Below are 9,260 nucleotides of genomic sequence, written 5' to 3'. Positions count from 1 at the left end.
CCGTGTGCACCCCCCCCCCGTCCCGGCACTCAGTGAGCACCATGTGCACCCCCGCCCTGCACTCAGTGAGCACCGTGTGCACCCCCCCCCCCGTCCCGGCACTCAGTGAGCACCATGTGCACCCCCGCCCTGCACTCAGTGAGCACCGTGTGCACCCCCCCCCGCCCTGCACTCAGTGAGCACCGTGTGCACCCCCCCGCCCTGCACTCAGTGAGCACCGTGTGCACCCCCCCTGGCACTGCACTCATTGAGCACCGTGTGCACCCCCCCGCCGCCCCCGGCACTCAGTGAGCACCGTGTGCACCCCCCCCCCTCGCCCTGCACTCAGTGAGCACCGTGTGCACCCCCCCCCGCCCTGCACTCAGCACCGTGTGCACCCCCCCCGCCCTGCACTCTGCACCGTGTGCACCCCCCGCCCTGCACTCAGTGAGCACCGTGTGCACCCCCCCCCCCGCCCGGCACTCAGTGAGCACCGTGTGCACCCCCGCCCTGCACTCAGTGAGCACCGTGTGCACCCCCCCCCCCGTCCTGCACTTAGTGAGCACCGTGTGCACCCCCCCCCCGCCCTGCACTCAGTGAGCACCGTGTGCACCCCCCCCCGCCCTGCACTCAGTGAGCACCGTGTGCACCCCCCCCCGCCCTGCACTCAGCACCGTGTGCACCCCCCCCCCGCCCTGCACTCAGTGAGCACCGTGTGCACCCCCGCCCTGCACTCAGTGAGCACCGTGTGCACCCCCCCGCCCTGCACTCAGTGAGCACCGTGTGCACCCCCCCCGCCCTGCACTCAGTGAGCACCGTGTGCACCCCCCCCGCCCTGCACTCAGTGAGCACCGTGTGCACCCCCTCCCGCCCTGCACTCAGTGAGTACCGTGTGCACCCCCCCCGCCCTGCACTCAGTGAGCACCGTGTGCACCCCCCCCCCGCCCTGCACTCACTGAGCACCGTGTGCACCCTGCCCTGCCCTGCACTCAGTGAGCACCGTGTGCACCCCCCCCTGCCCTGCACTCAGTGAGCACCGTGTGCACCCCCCCCCCCGCCCTGCACTCAGCACCGTGTGCACCCCCCGCCCTGCACTCAGCACCGTGTGCACCCCCCCCCGCCCTGCACTCAGTGAGCACCGTGTGCACCCCCCCCCGCCCTGCACTCAGTGAGCACCGTGTGCACCCCCCCCCGCCCTGCACTCAGTGAGCACCGTGTGCACCCCCCCCGCCCTGCACTCAGTGAGCACCGTGTGCACCCCCTCCCGCCCTGCACTCAGTGAGTACCGTGTGCACCCCCCCCGCCCTGCACTCAGTGAGCACCGTGTGCACCCCCCCCGCCCTGCACTCACTGAGCACCGTGTGCACCCTGCCCTGCCCTGCACTCAGTGAGCACCGTGTGCACCCCCCCCCTGCCCTGCACTCAGTGAGCACCGTGTGCACCCCCCCCCCGCCCTGCACTCAGCACCGTGTGCACACCCCGCCCTGCACTCAGCACCGTGTGCACCCCCCCCCGCCCTGCACTCAGTGAGCACCGTGTGCACCCCCCCCCGCCCTGCACTCAGTGAGCACCGTGTGCACCCCCCCTGCCCTGCACTCAGTGAGCACCGTGTGCACCCCCCCCCCGCCCTGCACTCAGTGAGCACCGTGTGCACACCCCCCCCCGCCCTGCACTCAGTGAGCACCGTGTGCACCCCCCCCCGCCCTGCACTCAGTGAGCACCGTGTGCACCCCCCCTCCGCCCTGCACTCAGCACCGTGTGCACCCCCCCCCGTCCCGGCACTCAGCACCGTGTGCACCCCCCACCCTGCACTCAGCACCGTGTGCACCCCCCCCTGCCCTGCACTCAGTGAGCACCGTGTGCACCCTGCCCTGCCCTGCACTCAGTGAGCACCGTGTGCACCCCCCCCCCCGCCCTGCACTCAGTGAGCACCGTGTGCACCCCCCCCCCGCCCTGCACTCAGTGAGCACCGTGTGCACCCCCCCCCGCCCCTGCACTCAGTGAGCACCGTGTGCACCCCCCCCCCCGTCCTGGCACTCAGCACCGTGTGCACCCCCCCCCGTCCCGGCACTCAGCACCGTGTGCACCCCCCACCCTGCACTCAGCACCGTGTGCACCCCCCCCTGCCCTGCACTCAGTGAGCACCGTGTGCACCCTGCCCTGCCCTGCACTCAGTGAGCACCGTGTGCACCCCCCCCCGCCCTGCACTCAGTGAGCACCGTGTGCACCCCCCCCCGCCCTGCACTCAGCACCGTGTGCACCCCCCGCCCTGCACTCAGCACCGTGTGCACACCCCCCCCCGCCCTGCACTCAGTGAGCACCGTGTGCACCCCCCCGCCGTGCACTCAGTGAGCACCGTGTGCACCCCCCCCCGCCCTGCACTCAGTGAGCACCGTGTGCACACCCCCCCCCGCCCTGCACTCAGTGAGCACCGTGTGCACCCCCCCCCGCCCTGCACTCAGTGAGCACCGTGTGCACCCCCCCCCCGCCCTGCACTCAGTGAGCACCGTGTGCACCCCCCCCCGCCCTGCACTCAGTGAGCACCGTGTGCACCCCCCCCCCGCCCTGCACTCAGTGAGCACCGTGTGCACCCCCCCCCCCGCCCTGCACTCAGTGAGCACCGTGTGCACCCCCCCCCGCCCTGCACTCAGTGAGCACCGTGTGCACCCCCCTCCCGCCCTGCACTCAGTGAGTACCGTGTGCACCCCCCCGCCCTGCACTCAGTGAGCACCGTGTGCACCCCCCCCCCGCCCTGCACTCACTGAGCACCGTGTGCACCCTGCCCTGCCCTGCACTCAGTGAGCACCGTGTGCACCCCCCCCTGCCCTGCACTCAGTGAGCACCGTGTGCACCCCCCCCCGCCCTGCACTCAGCACCCTGTGCACCCCCCGCCCTGCACTCAGCACCGTGTGCACCCCCCCCCGCCCTGCACTCAGTGAGCACCGTGTGCACCCCCCCCCGCCCTGCACTCAGTGAGCACCGTGTGCACCCCCCCTGCCCTGCACTCAGTGAGCACCGTGTGCACCCCCCCCCCGCCCTGCACTCAGTGAGCACCGTGTGCACACCCCCCCCCGCCCTGCACTCAGTGAGCACCGTGTGCACCCCCCCCCGCCCTGCACTCAGTGAGCACCGTGTGCACCCCCCTCCGCCCTGCACTCAGCACCGTGTGCACCCCCCCCGTCCCGGCACTCAGCACCGTGTGCACCCCCCCCCCGTCCCGGCACTCAGCACCGTGTGCACCCCCCACCCTGCACTCAGCACCGTGTGCACCCCCCCCTGCCCTGCACTCAGTGAGCACCGTGTGCACCCTGCCCTGCCCTGCACTCAGTGAGCACCGTGTGCACCCCCCCCCCGCCCTGCACTCAGTGAGCACCGTGTGCACCCCCCCCCCGCCCTGCACTCAGTGAGCACCGTGTGCACCCCCCCCCGCCCTGCACTCAGTGAGCACCGTGTGCACCCCCCCCCCGTCCTGGCACTCAGCACCGTGTGCACCCCCCCCGTCCCGGCACTCAGCACCGTGTGCACCCCCCCCCTGCCCTGCACTCAGTGAGCACCGTGTGCACCCTGCCCTGCCCTGCACTCAGTGAGCACCGTGTGCACCCCCCCCCGCCCTGCACTCAGTGAGCACCGTGTGCACCCCCCCCGCCCTGCACTCAGCACCGTGTGCACCCCCCGCCCTGCACTCAGCACCGTGTGCACACCCCCCCCCGCCCTGCACTCAGTGAGCACCGTGTGCACCCCCCCCGCCGTGCACTCAGTGAGCACCGTGTGCACCCCCCCCCGCCCTGCACTCAGTGAGCACCGTGTGCACCCCCCCGCCCTGCACTCAGTGAGCACCGTGTGCACCCCCTCCCGCCCTGCACTCAGTGAGCACCGTGTGCACCCCCCCGCCGTGCACTCAGTGAGCACCGTGTGCACCCCCCCCCGCCCTGCACTCAGTGAGCACCGTGTGCACCCCCCCCGCCCTGCACTCAGCACCGTGTGCACCCCCCCCGCCCTGCACTCAGTGAGCACCGTGTGCACCCCCCCCCACCCTGCACTCAGCACCGTGTGCACCCCCCCTGCCCTGCACTCAGTGAGCACCGTGTGCACCCTGCCCTGCCCTGCACTCAGTGAGCACCGTGTGCACCCCCCCCGCCCTGCACTCAGTGAGCACCGTGTGCACCCCCCCCCGCCCTGCACTCAGCACCGTGTGCACCCCCCCCCGTCCTGCACTCAGTGAGCACCGTGTGCACCCCCCCCCCGCCCTGCACTCAGTGAGCACCGTGTGCACCCCCCCCCGCCCTGCACTCAGTGAGCACCGTGTGCACCCCCTCCGCCCTGCACTCAGTGAGCACCGTGTGCACCCCCCCCCCCCGTCCCGGCACTCAGTGAGCACCGTGTGCACCCTGCCCTAGGTGTCAAGGCCCTCGGAGTCCTGCTCCATCTTGGGGCTCCAAGCCTGCAGACCTCCATCCCAGCTTAGCTGCTGGGTGAGGAGGCCGGTGGGGAGAAGGGGGCTCAAGGGTCCTCACAGAAGAGAGAGTCACTAGAAACACAAGCAGAGAATCCCAGGAAAGACTCCCCGGACTCTTTCAAGAAGGAGGGGTGTTGATTCCTCCTGCCTTTCGCTGGCAGACTTCCCCTGACACAAAGCAGCAGCCCAACCAAGCACCAGCCACTCAGGAGGCTGAGATCTGAGGACCCCAGTTCAAGGCCAGGCGAAGCAGAAACTTTGAGACTCACCTCCAATTAACCAGCAAAAAGCCAGAGACGGAGGTGTGGCTCAAGTGATAGAGCACCAGCTTGGAGTGGAAAAGGACAAGCAAAAGAGAGACCCCAAGCTCAAGCTCCCGCCTCCCATCTGTGCACGCACACACACACCCACGCGCACAATGTGCACACACACACACACGAGAAGAAACACACCAAGGACCCGGCTCCTGCAGCCTTCCTGAAACAACCCTGTCCTTATCAGCACCATGATGACATGTGTGTGCTGTGGAGCAGGCTGTCACCGTAACACACCTGCGAGGTGCGGGCACTGTGGGCCTTAGCAGGCCCAGGTGCCATAAGCCCCGTCTAGGGACATTACCACCACAGAGCAGCAGAGATGGGGCGGGGCACGGGGGCATGGGGGCGGCGCTCACCCAGGCCAGGCCAGGCCTGGACACCCCCACCCCACCGACAGGCTCTGGGGCACTGTCCTCCCAGAAGCTGCTCCGAAGGGAAGTGAGCGGCCTGGCTGGGCACTGGTCCCACCACGGTGGCCGGCGTTAAACAGTTTAATCAATTCGCAGGGTGGCAGCTTCGGTGGCAGCTGCAGCCCTAATGAGACCGCCCTGCCCCCACCCGTGGGACCACCGCTCATCTCCCGCCCTGGCAAGTCGGCCCAGGATGCCGTGATCCGGGGTAGGTGTGGGCACCTGGCTGTGGCCCACTGGATGCTCTGCAGCCAGCTTTCCTTCCACAGACAGTGCTCTCGGCTGAGGAGGCTTGCCTACCGGAGATTCAGGAGGAGAGGGCCTCACCGCACCATCTGGAGGAGGAGGTGAGCAGGGACTCTCCCTGTGACCCCAGCGACCTGGCTGAGACCTGACCCCAATGACCTGCCCCCCACACACACAGGTACACTGGATGATGAACAGGGGTACAAACCATGGAGAAAGCCCAGTGGTACCGTCTGTAGGGGATCATGGTCCACGTTGAGATTCTGAGCCTCTTCTGCAGACATGCAAAGCATTAATCCAGCTGTCCCGGGGCTGCTGTAGCCCGTCGCCATTAACCTGGGGCCCTAACAGTGCGGATATGCCATTGTCCATTACTGAAGTCAGAAGTCTGACCTGACCGTGTTCACCGCCTGAAATCAAGGCCATGAAGCTGGCCTTGCCGGCCCCCCCAGGCGGCCCAGGTCTGCCTCGCTGGCTTCCAGGTGCCAACACTCCTGGGCTCATGGCTCCTTCCAACGAGCCCTCTAAACCTGGCGTCTCTCCTGTCTTCCTCTTGTACTCTGCAGGGTCTGTGACTACTCTGAGCCACCAGAAGATCCAGAACTATCTCCCACACGGGAGTAACCATAATTCCCCTTTGCCCGGTAGGGCAGTGCATCTTGGACTCCCGGGGTCAGGGTAGGACATTAGGACCAAACATACCGTGTGCCAGATTCAGACCAGAGATGGACACTGCGCTGACCAGGAAGCTCTCAGAAACTTCTAGTAGCAGGACCCAGGGGCTGTAAACCAGAGACAACCTAGTCTCCCGTGCCAGAGATGGTTACAGCACACATGTCTGGACAAGCCAGGATTTAAAGCCAGCTCAGTTCTGGCAGAAGGAAGGGGAAGGACAGAAGCAGGGCTTCACTACAGGCTCTGAGCCACCCAGAGGGCTGTGGAAGCTTCCAGAAGGCTGTGTGCCGGCATCTCTAAGGGAGGTGGTAGCACCAGTGGCACCTGCTACTGATGGATCAAAGGACCGCACCTCTGGCCCTGCCGGCTTCAGATGTTGAGAGCCACACCGCGGCACCTACTCGGGCAGGAGGGGCGGTCCTCAGCCTGCTGGGACTGGCACCTGTCCTAGTGGGGCTTTTGCTCCTAGGTCTCGCTTGTGGACCAGAGGCCTGGACCGGGACCTTCCACATGAAATAGCCGAAGTTCCCTGGTCCTAGCAGACCTCAGGCAGGGACAGGCAGTGGTCACCGGTCCCCCAGTCTCTGGAAGGCCTCCTAAGGCAGGAAGTGAGCCTTGCACCATGACAAGGGGCTTGCTGGAGCCTGAGTCACCTGGCTGCCGAGGAGAGGGGAGGGGAGGGGAGGGGAGGGGAGAGGAGGGCCACCGCGGCTCACTGCACCCTGGCGGCCTGCGCCTCTGCCTGTGGAGAGGAGAGGCACCGCGGCTCACTGCACCCTGGCGGCCTGCGCCTCTGCCTGTGGAGAGGAGAGCCACCGCGGCTCACTGCACCCTGGCGGCCTGCGCCTCTGCCTGTGGAGAGGAGGGCCGCCGCGGCTCACTGCACCCTGGCGGCCTGCGCCTCTGCCTGTGGAGAGGAGGGCCGCCGCGGCTCACTGCACCCTGGCGGCCTGCGCCTCTGCCTGTGGAGAGGAGAGGAGGGCCACCGCGGCTCACTGCACCCTGGCGGCCTGCGCCTCTGCCTGTGGAGAGGAGAGGCACCGCGGCTCACTGCACCCTGGCGGCCTGCGCCTCTGCCTGTGGAGAGGAGAGCCACCGCGGCTCACTGCACCCTGGCGGCCTGCGCCTCTGCCTGTGCAGAGGAGAGGAGAGGCACCGCGGCTCACGGCACCCTGGCGGCCTGCGCCTCTGCCTGTGGAGAGGAGAGGAGGGCCACCGCGGCTCACTGCACCCTGGCGGCCTGCGCCTCTGCCTGTGGAGAGGAGAGCCACCGCGGCTCACTGCACCCTGGCGGCCTGCGCCTCTGCCTGTGGAGAGGAGAGGCACCGCGGCTCACTGCACCCTGGCGGCCTGCGCCTCTGCCTGTGGAGAGGAGGGCCACCGCGGCTCACTGCACCCTGGCGGCCTGCGCCTCTGCCTGTGGAGAGGAGAGGAGGGCCACCGCGGCTCACTGCACCCTGGCGGCCTGCGCCTCTCGGGCACGCAGCCAGCGGGATCCACATGTCCCCACATCCCCATCTGTGGCAGGGGTTCCACTGGCCTACCGAGTGAGATGAGGGTGTGACTGTTCAACAGCGCAGCCCCAGGGTCCCAGCGAGGCTCAGCCAACCCCTGCTCTGGATAAGCGGGGCTTCCCACCAGCATCACTGACCTCAGAGGGGAGGGGAGGGATGTGTGTGTGTGTGTGTCGTGTGTATGTGTGTGTACTGTGTGTGTGCATGCGTGTGTGTCGTGTGTGCATGTGTGTCGTGTGCGTGTGTGTGTGCGCATGTGTGTGCGTGTTGTGTGTGTAGTCTGTAGTGTGTGTAATGTGTTTATTATGTGTGTGTGCATGTGTGTAGTGTGTAGTGTGTTTATTGTGTGTGTTGTGTGTATATGTAGTGTTGTAGTGTGTTGGTGTGTATGTAGTGTGTGTGTGTGGTGTGTGTAGTGTATGTGTATGTGTGTGTGTAGTGTGTGGTGTGTAGTGTGTGTGTAGTGTGTAGTGTATGTGTAGTGTGTGTTGTGTATGTATGGTGTGTGTGGCATGTATGTGTGTTGTGTGTAGTGTGTGCGCATGTGTGTGTGGTATATGTAGTGTGTGTATTGTGTTGTGTGTGCGGTGTGTATGTGTGTTGTGTGTAGTCTGTGTGTGTAGTATGTGTGTAGTGTATGTATGTTGTATGTAGTGTGTGTATGTGTAGTGTGTGTAGTGTGTAGTCTGTGTGTGTAGTGTGTATGTGTGTAGTGTATGTATGTTGTATGTAGTGTGTGTATGTGTAGTGTGTGTAGTGTTTTGTGTGTAGTGTGTTGTGTGTAGTGTATGTGTGTATGTGTGTGGTGTATGTAGTGTGTGTGTAGTGTATGTGTTGTGTGTAGTGTGTATGTGTGTAGTGTGTGTGGTGTGTGTATGGTGTGTGTGTGGTGTGTGTAGTGTGTGTGTGTATATGTGTTGTGTATAGTGTATGTGTGTGTGGTGTGTGTGTGTATGTGTGTGTATATGTGTTGTGTGTAGTGTATGTGTGTGTGGTGTGTATGTGTATGTGTGTAGTGTGTGTATGTGTATGTGTGTGTAGTGTATGTGTGTGTGGTGTGTGTGTGTATGTGTATGTGTGTAGTGTATGTGTATGTGTGTGTAGTATATGTGTGTGTGTAGTGTGTGTGTAGTGTGTGTATATGTGTGTGTAGTGTATGTGTGTGTGTAGTGTATGTGTGTGTGTAGTGTATGTGTTGTGTGTAGTATGTGTGTAGTGTGTGTGGTGTGTGTGTGGTGTGTGTGTGGTGTGTGTAGTGTGTGTGTATGTGTTGTGTGTAGTGTATGTGTGTGGTGTGTGTGTGTGTATGTGTGTGTATATGTGTTGTGTGTAGTGTATGTGTGTGTGGTGTATGTGTGTAGTGTGTGTATGTGTATGTGTGTGTAGTGTATGTGTGTGTGGTGTGTGTGTATGTGTGTGTGTGTAGTGTGTGTATATGTGTGTGTAGTGTATGTGTGTGTGTAGTGTGTGTGTAGTGTGTGTGTGTAGTGTATGTGTGTGTGTGTGTGTGTGGACTGGGCCAGGAGGAGGCCAGGCAGGGGTCCAGCAGGGACTTGTGTGGGAACATGGCCTGGGAGCCAGGAAACATGGAAAACACAGGCCAAGGAGATATAAGCAACGGTGAGCTCTGGTCCACCAGCTTAGCAAAGAAGAGAGGAAAGAA

This window comes from Dipodomys spectabilis, unplaced genomic scaffold (assembly GCF_019054845.1).
Source record: "Dipodomys spectabilis isolate Male_0828 unplaced genomic scaffold, ASM1905484v1 ptg000208l, whole genome shotgun sequence".
NCBI classification, from domain to species: Eukaryota; Metazoa; Chordata; class Mammalia; order Rodentia; family Heteromyidae; genus Dipodomys; species Dipodomys spectabilis.
Note: the sequence above shows the minus strand (reverse complement) of the source record.